This window comes from Terrapene carolina, unplaced genomic scaffold, assembly GCF_002925995.2.
Source record: "Terrapene carolina triunguis isolate 2854851 unplaced genomic scaffold, T_m_triunguis-2.0 Scaffold58, whole genome shotgun sequence".
NCBI lineage: Eukaryota > Metazoa > Chordata > Testudines > Emydidae > Terrapene > Terrapene triunguis.
Genome location: NW_020664409.1, coordinates 50,166,707 through 50,182,466, shown reverse-complemented (window position 1 = coordinate 50,182,466; position 15,760 = coordinate 50,166,707). Strand labels below are relative to the sequence as shown.

The following is a 15,760-nucleotide window of genomic DNA, read 5'->3' as shown; positions in this document are numbered from 1 at the left end:
CCAGGCCTCTGGACCCTGCGCCCCTGGAGCCCGGAAGGGGAAGTGCCCGGCCGGCGGCTCAGGGTACGGAAGCATGGGGGCTGCCCGAAGCCGGTAGCGCTCGGGCAGCTCGGCTTTAAACAGAGCAGAAGAGTCAAGGTAGGGAGCACAGCAGCCGCGGGAGGGGAAGTGCCCAGCCGGCGGTATTTTTCCCGGACATGTTCGGCTTTTTGGCAATTCCCCCCGGACAGGGGTTTGATTACCAAAAAGCCGGACATGTCCGGGAAAAACCGGACGTATGGTAACCCTAATTTCACTAGAATCAGTTTCTCCTTTCCTTTGTGTGGATCTTTCAGACAGCAAGAGGGGAGAGAATTTTTTAAAAATAGGAAAATGTGTTTTCAAAAACACACAAACTGGCAGGGGGATTAAGGGCAGGCACAGCACCTGAAACTACTCTTTCTTTCTTTTTAAAACTGATTTCTAGTTGACAGTTTCCCTTTAACCTACCATGTCATTCAGTTTGCCAAGACAGGAACCAATACTGCCATGAGATCCATGTGGGCAGACCCTTTCACCTGCACAGGGCACACCGCAAGACGGGGCAACAGAGTAACCTCAAATAAATGAAAGAAATTACTGAAAATATCAGAGAATAAGTATAAGAAAAAGTAGTGCCTTGTGCCCTGATCCTGCAAAGGGATCTAGCCAGGTAGCCCTCAGACAGGGTCCCCAAGGGATCCATGCAAAGACTTTTCTACCATTGTGTCAAGGATGTGCCCATGCAGATCCATATGCAGGATTAGGGCTCTAGTCTCCCATCTAATGGGGTTGTTACAATGACTCATGAATATTGATTAATGAATCACTTTGATTTATTGTTAAAATAATTATATACTGTATCAAATTTTATCCAGTGATTTTATCTAATATATCTGACAACATCTTAAATGGGAAAATAGTTGCTCACTCTCAGTAGCTGGACTGAAATATGTAAATTCTCATTCAAGCAGCCTGCCATTTTAACTGATGAAAGGTTGCAGCTCATTGAAACTTTTAGCATCCAGTATCCCAATTCTTAAAAATAACAAAATGAGCATATTTTGGGAGCTCAACAGCAAAACACTCCAGAATTAATTTAGGAAGATGAACAGTAAAACACTCCAAGATTGTCCCTACTTGAAAAGAAAGAAGTAATATGTCTGGTAGGAACCATGCACTTAGATTTAACTTGCACATTGCAGTCTCTCAGAATTTGAAACTAGTGATGTTTAGATGACTAAATTTATTAATGCTGCTATAAAATGTTCCTCCTTTTAGGTGTATACTCATCACATTACACAGCACTATGTGCTGCATCCAAAACTATAAGAGTTCTTAATTCCAAGATACATAGGGTATGTCTACACTACGGGATTAATCCGAATTTAGATAATTCGAATTTGGGAAACAGGTTGTATAAATTCGATTGTATGCGGCCACACTAAGCACATTAATTCGGCGGTGTGCGTCCATGTACCGGGGCTAGCATCGATTTCTGGAGCGTTGCACTGTGGGTAGCTATCCCATAGTTCCCGCAGTCTCCCCTGCCCATTTGAATTCTGGGTTGAGATCCCAGTGCCTGATGGGACCAAAACATTGTCGCAGGTGGTTCTGGGTACAGCCTCACCCCTCCCTCCCTCCCTGCATGAAAGCAACGGACGGCAGACAACCATTTCGCGCCTTTTTTCCTCGGTGAACACTGCAGACTCCATACCACGGCAAGCATGGAGCCCGCTCAGCTCAAGACAGCAGTCATGAACATTATAAATACCTCGCGCCTTATCGTGCAGTTTATGCTGAACAAGAACCTGGAAAACCAGGCGGAGAGGAGCAGGCAAGAGCAGCGCAGCGACGACAGTGATGAGGATATAGACATGGAATTCTATCGAACCGCGGGACCCGGTGCTTTGGAGATCATGCTGTTAATGGGGCAGGTTATAGGCATGGAACGCCGATTCTGGGCCCGGGAAACAAGCACAGACTGGTGGGACCGCATAGTGTTGCAGGTGTGGGACGATTCCCAGTGGCTGCGGAACTTTCGCATGCGTAAGGGCACTTTCATGGAACTTTGTGACTTGCTTTCCCCTGCCTTGAAGCGCCAGAATACCAGGATGAGAGCAGCCCTCACAGTTGAGAAGCGAGTGGCAATAGCCCTGTGGAAGCTTGCAACGCCAGACAGCTACCGGTCAGTGGGGAATCAATTTGGAGTGGGCAAATCTACTGTGGGGGCTGCTGTGATGCAAGTAGCCAAAGCAATCACTGAGGTGCTGCTACACAAGCTAGTGACTCTGGGAGATGTGCAGGTCATAGTGGATGGCTTTGCTGCAATGGGATTCCCTAACTGTGGTGGGGCGATAGATGGAACCCACATCCCTATCTTGGCACCGGAGCACCAGGGTACCCAGTACGTAAACCGCAAGGGGTACTTTTCAATGGTGCTGCAAGCACTGGTGGATCACAAGGGACGTTTCACCGACATCAACGTGGGGTGGCCGGGAAGGGTTCATGATGCACGCGTCTTCAGGAACACTACTCTGTTTAAATGGCTGCAGCAAGGGACTTACTTCCCGGACCAGAAAATAACCGTTGGGGACGTTGAAATGCCAATAGTTATCCTTGGGGACCCAGCCTACCCCTTAATGCCATGGCTCATGAAGCCATACACAGGCAGCCTGGACAGGAGTCAGGAGCTGTTTAACTACAGGCTGAGCAAGTGCAGAATGGTGGTAGAATGTGCATTTGGCCGTTTAAAAGGTCGCTGGCGATCGCTACTAACTCGCTCTGACCTCAGCCAAAGAAATCTCCCCATTGTTATTTCTGCTTGCTGTGTGCTCCACAATCTCTGTGAAAGTAAGGGGGAGACCTTTATGGCAGGGTGGGAGGCTGAGGCAAATCGCCTGGCTGCTGATTACGCGCAGCCAGACACCAGGGCGATTAGAAGAACACATCAGGAAGCGCTGTGCATCAGAGAAGCTTTGAAAACCAGTTTCATGACTGGCCAGACTGCAGTGTGAAATATCTGTTTGTTTCTCCCTTCATGAAAACCAGCCCCCTTCATTGACTCATTCATTCTCTGTAAGCAACCCACCCTCCCCCCAGCTTTCTTTCAAAGGTAATAAAGTCACTATCATTTAAAAATCATGTATTCTTTATTAAGTGATTATAAACATAGGGAGAGAACCAAGAAGGTAATCTGGGTGAGGTTTGGGAGGAGGATATGAGGGAAGTATAAGGCCACTGATCAAATTCAATATAATGACAGCCTTTTGGTTGGGCTGTCCCCTGGGGTGGAGTGGGAGGGTGCACGGAGCCTCCCCCCCCGCGTTCTTACACGTCTGGGTGAGGAGGATATGGAACATGGTGAGGGGGGAGGGAGGTTATACAGCGGCTGCAGCGGCAGTCTGTCATCCTGCTGCCGTTCCTGAAGCTCCACCAGACGGCGGAGCATGTCCGTTTGATCACGAAGCAGCCCCAGCGTTGCAGCCTGCCACCTCTCATCTCGAGCGTCCCTCAAGACCTCACGTTCACTGGCATCTTTCCTAAATTTAGATACAGTGTCCTTCCACTCATTCAAATGAACTCTTTCATTGCGGGTGGATTTCATTATTTCTGTGAACATGTCGTCCCGCGTCATCTTTCTACGCCGCCTTATCTGAGATAGCCTTCGGGACGGAGGAGGGAGGCTTGAAAAATTTGCAGCTGCTGTGGGGAGGGTTGAAAAAAAGGAGTGAATTTTTTAAATTGATACATTTTACAGAACAATACTTATACTCTTTCATGGTGAAAAACACTATTCACATTACATAGCACATGTGATTTCAGTACAAGGTCGCATTTTCCATCTTAATATTGAGTGCCTGTGGCTTTGGTGTTAGAGATCACAGACGCAGGTCCGGGCAACAGAATTCAGCTTGCAGGCAGCCATGGTAAGCCATTGTCTTTTGGCTTCTGCGCCCTCCTTTCCCATACCAAGCAAAGCCTGTTGACTGCTGCGGTTTTCCTGTTAACCTTCAGCAGCAGAAAACAAACTAACCCCCCCCCCCCCATCCAATTCTCTGGGATGATCGCTGTATCCCTCCCCCCACCGCGTGGCAGGTATCAGGGAAGATCCCTGCAGAAACCAAACTAACCCCCCCGCCCCCCCGTCCCGCCATGAATTCCCTGGGATGATCGCTTTACCCCTCCCCCCACCGCGTGGCTGGTATCAGGGAAGATCCCTGCTAGCCAAACGCAAAAAGCTCTGGGCCATTTCGCACACCCCCCCCCCGCGCGCTTGGCTAACTGCAGGGAAGGATTTCTTATCAGCCACAGGCAAACAGCCCAGTAGGAAAGGCCACCTCTGTCCCCTTAATTAAGTTCCCGTATTTCAAGCAGGTTACCATGAGCGATATCACTCTCCTGAGGATTACACAGCAAGATAAAGAACGGATGTTGCTTGAATGCCAGCAAACACCAGGACCATACGCTGCCAGGCTTTGTCAGACAATGATACCAGATTACTTGCTGCAAGCATGGCGTGGTCAAGTGTCCTACCATGGAGGACGGAATAAAGCGGCACTGCCCAGAAACCTTGTGGCAAGTCTTTTGGAATACCTCCAGGAGAGCTTCATGGAGATGTCCCTGGAGGATTTCCGCTCCATCCCCAGACACGTTAACAGACTTTTCCAGTAGCTGTACTGGCTGCGAATGCATCCCAAGTCCTCAGGGCAAAATAATGATTAAAAAACCTTGCTTTTAAAACAAGTTTTATATTTTAAAAGGTAAACTCACCTGAGGTACCTTCCATGGGGTCATGGTCTTGGCTACTGGCTTGGGAGGGTACTTCAGTCAGGCTGAGAAAAAGCTCCTGGCTGTTGGGGAGAACGGAGTGCTGGGTGCTCTCTGCAAGCTCGTCCTCCTCCTCCTCCTCCTCCTCTTCCCCATCCCCAGAATCCTCAGGTGTAGAGACTATCCCTGACCCGGTTTCCACGATCACAGGTGGGGTAGTGGTGGCGACCCCCCCTAGAATTGCATGCAGCTCGGCGTAGAAGCGGCATGTCCGCGGCTCTGACCCGGAGCGACCGTTTGCCTCCTTTGTTTTTTGATAGGCTTGTCTGAGCTCCTTCACTTTCACGCGGCACTGATCTGAGTCCCTATTGTGGCCTCTCTCCATCATGCCCTTGGAGATTTTTTCAAAAGTTTTGGCATTTCGTCTTTTCGAACGAAGTTCTGCTAGCACTGAATCCTCTCCCCATACAGCGATCAGATCCAGTACCTCCCGTGCAGTCCATGCTGGTGCTCTTTTTCGATTATCAGCCTGCATGGTTACCTGTGCTGATGAGCTGAGGTATCTGTGGTATCTGTGGTCACCTGTGCTCTCCACGCTGGGCAAACAGGAAATGAAATTCAAATTTTCCTGGGGCTTTTCCTGTCTACCTGGCCAGTGCATGCGAGTTCAGATTGCTGTCCAGAGCGGTCACAATGGTGCACTCTGGGACAGCTCTCGGAGGCCAATACCATTGAATTGTGGCCACAGTAATCCTAATTCGAATTGACAAAATCGATTTTGGCGCTACTCCGCTCGTCGGGGTGGAGTACAGAAATCGATTTTAAGCGCCCTTTAATTCGAACTAAATGGCTCCGTTGTGTGGATGGGTGAAGGGTTAATTCGAATTAACGCTGCTAAATCCGAATTAAAGTCGTAGTGTAGACCAGGCCAAACATAAGTATACTGTCATTTTGGGGGAAACAACCTGGACCTGAAGAGCTATGAGACTGATTAGATAAACATCATTAAAAAAATCCAAAAGCATTCTCTGAATCATAGAACTAGAGTCATCCAATACAAAAAGGACACATATGGCCAAATTCTGCATGGACATACACCTCATGGAGTCCTACGGACCTCAGCTAATTTGCACAGTGTGTATGTGAGAAATTAATTTGGCCCACAGAGTCTATTAGACCTGTAACTGGTTATAGACTAGTATTTTGCCAGATGATAGAGACAAATTATTATTATTTATTGTTTGTATTATTGTAGCACCTAGGAACCCCCGTCATGGACCATTGTGCTAGGTGCATTACAAACACAGAACAAGAAGACAGTCCCTGCCCCAAAGAGCTTACAATCGAAGTATAAGACAAGAGACAACACATGAACACAGGCAGACAAATCATAGAATCATAGAACATCACGCGAAACCTTAAATTAAAGTGAATAAATGAAGACTCGGCACACCACTTCTGAAAGGTTGCCGACCCCTGCACTAGCTCAAGCCCCGCTAGTCCGAGTCTGTCAACCCAGGCTGGGAGGCTTGCTCCAAAAATCACTGCGCAGACATACCCTCAGACTTTTCTTCTCGTTCTCTTGTTTTCCCTCCTTCACCCATTCTCCATCTTTCACCTCATTCTTACCCCCTCTCTTCAGTCTCTCTCATTTCCTTCCATTTCTCTTCTTCTTCACTCCTCCTCTATCTGCATTCAAACTCACTATACATCCCAATCTCATTCTTCTCACCATGCACCACATTCTTCCTTAGAGTATATCTATGCTACAAGTGCTACAGTGGCACAGCTGCCACTGTAACACTGTAGTGTAGACATGGAAGGGTTTTTTCTGTTGCTTTAATAAATACTCCCCCTCGGGGGGGTAGCTAGACCGAGGGAAGAATTCTTCTGTCAACCTTGCACCGTCTTCCACAGGGCTCAAATTGGTTTAACTATGTCTCTCAGGAGTGTGATTTTTTCACACCCCTGAGCAATACAGTTCGTTTGACCTAAATTTTAGGTGGAAACCATGTCTTAGTTTGTAAACTGCAGTATTAAGGACCCTCTTGTTTCCTCTTGACTGAGATTAAGAAGATTTTGGATATATATACACTGACCAGTACAAGCTTAAAAATTTCCTCACAGTTATAAATGCAATTTTTCAAACTCTCAGATTATAAAAGCAAATTAATAAAGTGATACTGTCGATAAAAGACAGTGAATTGCACCGTCTTCCACAGGGCTCAAATTGGTTTAACTATGTCTCTTAACAGAATCTGTGTCAAGGGACAGTAAATCAAACTCAGCCAGAGAACTGGGTCAAGGGTCATAACTCTTAACAGACTGTCGATAAAAGTAGCCGAAGTCACATAATTTTTAATGATAATATTTTAACAATAAGCAACACACTCATATAAAGCAGAGACAGGAGTAAATGAAAACATACAATAAATGAATACTAAATGCTACTAAGACATCCACTACCATTTTTCTTGAGATTCTTGACTGCTTATCACAGTCTCTTTACACTTATTTCCTAGAAGGAACACAGCTATTTCAAGTTTGCTACAGCTCCTCTTGAAAGAAAGCATGCATTTAAAGTGACCATTAAAAATCTGGACTATCATATTTTGGATTAACTATGCCTTTGCAAGAGCATTACTTCCCAAGAAAATTATACATATGCTTTATCAATTAAAACCCTTAACTGGCATAAAGCAATTTCAAGAGCACTGATGTTGCTCTGATACATAAAACATTACCCAAAATGTCTTACTTTCTTAATGATTCTTCCAAAAATCTGTCCACATTACTGACATACATTTTCCTTCTGTTTTAAACATTCACCTTTGAATTTCAAAAGCTTGAATTTACAGTCTTAAAGCCCAACCCTGCAAGGTGTACCGTGTGGGTGCCTGAACAGAGGCACAATTCATTCGACTAGGTCACGTTTGGGGCCTTAGACTCACATATATCTGCTAAATTTCTTTATTAAATGGTCCATATGTAATTTTGTCGTCATCCTTCTTGGAGAAGAAGCAAGCACTTGGCTGCACTTAAAGTCTGTCTGTAACAGCGGCTTAGCAGGCTGGTGCCAGGATGCATCCATTGTCTGTCTGCCCTTGCTCTCTTTGGTCAAAGAGTGAATTTTAGTGCTTTGGCCCTCTGGTCAAAGCAAAAGTCTGCTCCTTCCAGGATAACAAAGGTCCCAAGCACAGAATTAAAATACATACATCAGTGGTTTTCTTAGGACTACAGCATTCACACCTGTTATAATTTAAGGCTTCACTACCAACCTTCACCAATCATCTTGCTAAAGAGTTCTTTAGCTCTACCTAAAACAACAAACACCTTTTTTCTTAGGCCCCTTACTGCCAGGCTCACAAATCCTGGGTCACATGGATTTCCACACTACCACTTTAGGTGGCACTCAAGGGGGTGAGAGGGCATGTCCTTTCTCTGCTACAGGCTCCAGCCCAGGACCCTAAACATGAATGCCTTTCCCCTATAACTTCCATCATTGCACTATGCCTTCCCCTGGTCCCTTCCAAAAGTACTTGCTTCTTATTCATACCTAAAGGGACAAGGGAGCAGCAAACAGGCCCTAGGTGGCAGATCCTACTCAGCAGACAAACAAGACCATTGCAAAAGGAACTCTTAGAATAAGAAGTGGCATGTGATTAGAAAGCCATTGAGATAATAGTTGTTGGCAGATGTCCACAAAGAGGAAGAATAATCCTTTTATGTATCAAGGGGTTCAGGTCATTCATTCTGACCTCCATCCTAGATTTCTCCATTTGTGTGTTTTCTTAGTTGTCCGTGTTAGTTTGTGGTTATTTTTTAGTTACATTTCTCCTCTTCCCCCATATGAAAAGGGAAAACAACACAGTAGCCATCAGAGTAAATAAATACTCATCCCTACTCACCCCCATCATGTGACAGGAGTATTACTTTTTATAACCCCAAACCATTTCAAGAGTGTAGACGGGGTGCGGGGGAGGGAGTGTGGGGGGGAGAGTTCATTCAATTACCAGCATGCCTACATGTCCCACCATTACTACAGAATTGTTTCCTGTTTCTGTTGTTCAAGGGGTGGTGTTAGGGGAGCAGGGTTAAGGTTGTTTGGTTTATCTGCAGCGTGCATTTCTTTACTTTCAGACATTTACATGTAATCTTAATTCTGAATTTTGAGTTCATGTTTAGGAAAATTACAACATATATTTAAGGGTTTTTTTTAATTAAGCAATCTATATATATTTACAACCTTAACTGTAGTTTATGCAGGTTTTTTGGCGTGGAAATTGTCTTGGGTCTTTTTCTTTGTCAGTTTATTCATTACTTTAAATGAGACTTCAGTAATCTCCCCAATTTGGAATACCAAAATATACTTTCAGAAAAAGAGTCACATTACTTTTTTTTTTCCTCCTAGGAATGTTCCCACATTGAAAGTTTCCAATAACAATCTGAGATTTCACATTCCCACCACGTCAGAAGTCCACAAGGAACAGACACTGAAAATGTTGATACTAACTTTAAAAACTAAAGAAGAAAGAAAGAAAAAAGTAATATCAAAAGATACAAGGTAGTAAAATATGGTAAACTGTCTGCATATGGAATTGGAAATTACCATGGTGTACTTAGGGTTTGTCTACATTAGAAAGGTGTACCACTTTAACTATGCCGGTATTGTTAAAACAGAACACCTTCCCAGTTTGGACACAGTTTATACTGATCTACTATAGCTATTCCATACGAGAAAGTGGAAGTCACCTTTATACCAGTGTAACTACACCCACACCAGGGTTTTTAGTGGTATAACTATTTTGGTAACAATAAAAACAAAAACAAAAACAAAAACCCATACACCAAAAACATGGACCACATTATCAACTCTTGTGAAAAAAGTTACAACAAATATTCCACATGGCTGAGGACATAGGAAACTTGATCCCTCTGGGGAGGGATCAGCAGCTGCATGAAAGAGGCAAGGGGCATGGTTGCTTAATTGCATGGTGTAAAAGCATCTCTGTAAAAGCCCTACAGTTGAGGATTTCAGGACATCGACCCTAGAAAGCCTTCCCCTCCATTTCCCCATGATGACCACCACCACAGTTAGCTCAGTTGCCACTGAAACCTCCTGTGGCACCTGCCTGCAACATCCAAAGACTGTTAAACCCTGAAGAAGTTAACATTGAAACACAAAACAATAATCTGTGACAAATTGCCGTGAAATTTAGCGCCCTTTTGACTGGGATCATGCCATGCAGAGTAGCTGTTCTGAGTTAAATCTCAGCCACAGCTCTCATGACCACGGGTATATGACAAAAATTGTTGCCTCAGAAAGGGCTGCTAGTAATTGTTAAGAATGCTGCATAGCCACATCTCTGCCACCCCTTCCAGATATTACATTTTCTGCTCAGATAAGACATAATCATGCAATGCTGATGCTTAACTTTAGTTACACTAGTACCATGAATACATGCATAAGTGCTTATTGGATCAGGGCTTTAATCACACTGTGCAACAGAGGAGGTTGCCGGATACTTTGCAAGTTTCAGAAAAAAACAATTCACCATAGAGTTAGTCTAACAGTTCAAATGACACACTAATTCTTTACTCCACAAACATATTTTAATACATTTAGGATAGGGCTGTCAACTAATCACAGTTAATTCAAGCGATTAAATTAACTTGATTAAGGAAATTAATCGTGATTAATCACCGTTTTAATTGCACTGTTAAAAACAATAATAGAATGTCAATTTAAATTTATTATGAATATTTGTGGATGTTTTTCTATATTTTCAAATATATTGATTTCAATTACAACACAGAATACAAAGTGTACAATGCTCACTTCATATTATTTTTATGACAAATATTTGCACTGTAAAAAAGAAAAAAGAAAAAGTATTTTTCAATTCACCTCATACAAGTACTGTAGTGAAATCTCTTTATCTTGAAAGTGCAATTTACAAATGTAGTTTTTTTATATAGATAACTTCACTCAAAAAGAAAACAATGTAAAACTTTAGCGCCTACAAGTCCACTCAGTCCTACTTCTTATTCAGGCAATAACTAAGACAAATAAGTTTGTTTACACTTACGGGAGATAATGCTGCCCGCTTCTTATTTACAAGGTCACCTGAAAGTGAGAACAGGCATTCACATGGCACTTTTGTAGCTGGTGTTGCAAGGTATTTATGTGCCAGATAGTCTAAACATTTGTATGCCCCTTCATGATTTAACCACCATTCCAGAGGACATGCTTCCATGCTGATAACGCTTGTTAAAAAAATAATGCGTTAGTTAAATTTGTGACTGAACTCCTTGGGGGAAAATTGTATGTCTCCTGTTCTGTTTTACCTGCATTCTGCCATATACTTCATGTTATAGCAGTCTCAGATGATGACCCAGCATGTTTGTTTTAAGAACACTTTCACAGTAGATGTGACAAAATGCAAAGAAGATACCCATATGAGATTTCTAAACATAGCTACAGCACTGGACCCAAGGTTTAAGGATCTGAAATGCCTTCCAAAATCTAATGGGGGGTGAGGTGTGGAACATGCTGTCAGAAGTCTTCAAAGAGCAACATTCCAATTCGGAAACTACAGAATCCGAACTACCAAAAAAGAAAATCAACCTTCTGTAGATGGCATCTGATTCAGATGATGAAAATGAACATGCATCAGTTTTGGATCATTATTGAGCAGAACCTGTCATCAGCATGCAAGCACGTCCTCTGGAATGGTGGTCGAAGCATGAAGGGGCATGCCAATGTTTAGCACTAAGGAATGGATTAAATTGATCTTTTTAGAGCATTTAAAAATAAGTGAGGTACTTAGTCTAAGTCTACACACACACAAAGCAGTGCACATACACCATCTACTATTAAGAACATGCAACAGATTTTGTACGTAGGACAAGAAGTGATATAACATTTTTGTAACAAATTAACATTTATACTTTTATAGCATCAGCCCTATCAGCCATACTCTACAAATGAACATTTAGCATCAATATGTTAGAAAAGGTAAGGTTACAGACATTTTACAGATGAGGAAACTGAGGCTCAAAGGTTAAATTACTTTCCCAAGGTCACCCAGGAAATCTATGAAAGAGTTAGGAATACAAACAATTTTTAAAACCTATAACTAAGTTATAAAAAGAACTACATTCCCAGATCTTTTAAAGGTATGTTATGTCTTTTAGGCAAGAAAATTAATGCTGTCATTTTAAGTACAAGGGACAATTGCCTATAATGAAGCAAAAGCAGCTATCAGCTTCAGTATGTCTGAGTTAACCTAAGTGTGATCAATTTTTTATCTTAAACACTGAGATAACAGGGATCAAGATGCAAATGACATGAATTTTCATGTTAAGTAAAACTTGCAAAGTTAAGTGCTTAAATGCATATACTTTTCAGATTCTGGCACATAATTTCTTATTGTACATTCTATTTGCTTAGACTAGGTTTTCGAAGGACTTCATTCCTTCACAGACCATCTCCTCCCCCTACAAGTGATCACATATTAGGTCATATGACACATCACTACCTTTCCAACGATAATGTAAAACAAATTGACTTCACTGAACTCTGAGCAATGGCTCTGAGCAAGTATTTTCTAAGAGAAATATAATCTATATCACAATAATAGCAGGAAAGGGAATATAGAAAAACACCCCAGTGCATTTTATTTTGGATAAGTCTTCTCTCTTCCCTCACCTAAAGTTTCCTGCAGAATCAAATCCTCCCTTGAAACAAAACCTGTCAGGGGTCCTTAAAAATCTAGCCACAAGACAGGCCTAATTTCATGTAATGTTGTGACAGATGTGTACCAGATTCTGAACAGGGCATAAGCCTGACCCACAGGAAGAAGCCTTGTGCTTTGCCCTGCATCACAGAGAAAGAGAATTAGAGGAGGAAGGAAGTCCACACTTCTTTCTGAGTCAGAAAAACAAATCCGAAGGGTTAAACAGCTACTCTCGGTTTCTGTCTCCTGGGCCATGTGTTTTCCCTTGACATTAATGAGGAATTTAGGAACAACCAAACCACTTTATTTCTGAGCAGTTTTATGGTGAAGAAAGCAAATTAAAAAAAGAGTTGGGGGGCTTGTCCTGTTACTAGAACTACAATAACCTGGTCTTAAGTAAAAAGAACTAATAAAAATTTGGCACTGCAATTTGTCTCTATGCAGAGGCAGCTGGGTTTTCCAACAGCAGCGGTATCCCACCACATTATTGCATCTTATTCTGAGAAGTGAATTGTGCACTACTGAGACAAACAACCTTTTCACTTCTCTTTGTCACAACCCACCACTCCTGCTTAGGCACTGATCCTGCAAACACTGAGGAACGTGAGTATATTGAAACATTCCTTAAAGGGCAACAGTGTCATTAAAATCAAATGCATAGAGAAAAACTGTCAGCGCTCAAGGGTTCGAGACTTCCAGCAGCAACCTCCCAACTAGGCACCAGGATCCTGCTGAGTGCATCTGCCCTGTTAAATTTAGTATCAGCTATCAAATCCCTCCAGCATCAAACATCTAACCCTGCAAGGAAAATCCTTCCGAAAGCCTCGTGCGTCCAACCTCTGCATCATAACTTTTCCCTCTCTTTGCAGCTACAAGGCTGCAGGCTCCGTCGGCACACACACAAAACCACCCAATCCCTCCCCCCTTTAAAAACAGCTTTCCGCTTCCCGAGCTGCTGGGGAAACTTCCACCTCCTGCTGTCACAACTCCAGACCCAACAAGCCTGAACCAGAGTCTACATCACAAGAGGAAAGGGGGACACATGGGGGGGGAGTGGAACACCCCGAGGCCCACAGATGTTCTGAATCTTGCAGAATATGCTGCTACCCCCAGAAACGAGCTCCGGGAAGCCCAGCCTCCGTGCAATATTACTGGGGGGGCAGGCAGCGGGAGCTGCAGCTGCTTGGGACAACAATAAGCGCGTGCAGTCCCAGCGCTGCCTCCCCCCGACACCCCGCTCGCAAGATCTGCCTCCCGCGCGGCGCCTTTACCTTCCCTGCCGGCCTCTCGCGGGCGCCTCTGCTCCGGGGGTGGCTACGCGCAGGCAGGGGGCAGCCGGCCTCTTGCGGGGAAGGCGGGGAAGCAGCCGCCGAGAGGAGGAGGAGAGCAGCGAGCCGCGCGGCGGGCAGGCGCCTCCCGTGCAGGCAGCGCTTCCTCCCGGCACTGAATGAAACTCTCCCGGGCGCTGTTGCTGCTGCTGGCGGCGGGGGAGGCAGAGCGCAGCCGGGTTCTTCCCACTGCCCCCACGCGCGGAGGGGAGCGGAGCTACGGGCTCGGCCCTGCCCCGCGCCTCCCCTCGCCCCGCACGCCCGCCCTCGGCTGCGCCCGCCTCCCGGCCTTTGCCTAGGGTGAGCGACCGCTCGGGAGACGGCGGCTCCGCACGTCTAGCGGCGCAGTGCAATGGTTTGGTCCACGCTGAAATGGGGAGGGACTGGGGGGGATGCTTCACACACAATGGGCTGGAGCGGCTGGGAGCCTCCGTCGAGCCAGCGCATGAGGTTGGGCTCTGCAACCCAGACACGGGCAAAGGGTCACTCGCCCTGGGCAGCCCAGGCTGGGTTCAGGGCTGGTGCGGGGCTTCTCTACCGGCAAACACACTCTTTAGGCAAATACACACACACACATTCACTCCCGGGCTGTTGTTAGACACGCTCTTGTGACGCTGGAGTGGAAGCTGATTAGCAGCCCGTTGCCAGTGCTAGCCTGCGTTGATATGAGAACTGCTGCATCCATTTTAATATTATTTGCATTATATAAAAAAGTAGCAGTGATAACAGTAATAGGTAATATCCTGGCCCCATTACAAAAGGAGTTTTGTTATTGGCGTCAATGGGGCCAGGATTTCCCCCAGAAGATCTTTGAAAGCGGGGGAGGAGCCAGGATTTCACCCAAAAGGTCCTTGAAAGTGGGCTCCAGAAAACTTACTTCACCATAAAATATATGGTTTTGATGAAATACCATTAAGGCAAGATGGGATACTTCAGGCAGCGTAGGAGAATTTCCAAAATTGTACAGCTGTAAAAGCAATGTTCACTTTCCCTTTGTACAAGAAATGAGAAATTCACTTACAGAAGACGTTCATTTATTTTGATCATTGTTAATTGGTCTATGTGGCATGCTTTAACTACAGTAGTCAGATATGCACCAGTGAAAAATCTAAAGGAACTTCATTGAACTTAATGGAGTCAATTGGTTATATGTAGTACTGAGAGCAGCATTTGGCACAGTATGCTAGAACCTCAACTGTTGTAAATCAGCATAGCCCCATTGTTTTCAATGCCTATTTATGTCCTGGGGAGCTGACCAGTGACTCCTAATTTAGACTAATCTTTCTGTTACATAATTGTCACTCTTAGTAGCAGAGATGGTAAGGAATATTTCTTTTGCATTCACAGCAGTCATCTTTGGAATATACAAAAACAGTAGCAAATACAAATCTGATACACACACAAAAGTTAAAGCTCATTTAGACAACTGTTCTTCCTCTGGTCTGTGCCAACACACATGTACTGATACTTTCACTATTCACATATGCACTTGCTCATTTAGTTACTTACTTCCATTTGTCTACTCATTTACACATCCAGGTGTCCATATGACTGCTCATACACACTTTTCCACATTCCTAATCTGAGCCCTTGACCCAGTTCTCTGGCTGAGTTTGATTTACTGTCCCTTGACACAGATTCTCACCCTTTTGCTATCACAACCTATCCCATTCCTTAGAAGTGAAGTTTATCCAGGTGTGTATTGCCCAGGCTTTCTTTGACTTCTCATGCAGACATTAGATATCTGCATGAGAAGAGCACAAGCAGAACGGCTGTGTATAGTGGCCTCTTCACCTCCTACACACTGCATGTGGGGGAGGGAGGCAGCCCTGAATAGGCTGGCACAAAGGAAGAGGGCTGGGAGGGTCTAGAACCAGCAGCCCCAAAAGCCAGTTTAGGAGCAGC

At 44.5% G+C, this 15,760-nt stretch overlaps 1 protein-coding gene across 3 annotated transcripts in view; it reads right to left on the bottom strand.

Moving 5' to 3' along the window:
- FAM110B (family with sequence similarity 110 member B) overlaps nucleotides 1-14,100 on the bottom strand; it is a 182,491-nt gene extending 168,391 nt beyond the window's left edge. For all 3 annotated transcript variants that reach the window (XM_024200379.2, XM_024200378.2, XM_024200384.2), the window contains exon 1: nucleotides 13,799-14,100. The gene's annotated coding sequence lies outside the window, so the exon portion shown is untranslated. The remainder of the gene's footprint in view (nucleotides 1-13,798) is intronic.
- Nucleotides 14,101-15,760: the final 1,660 nt, after the last annotated feature.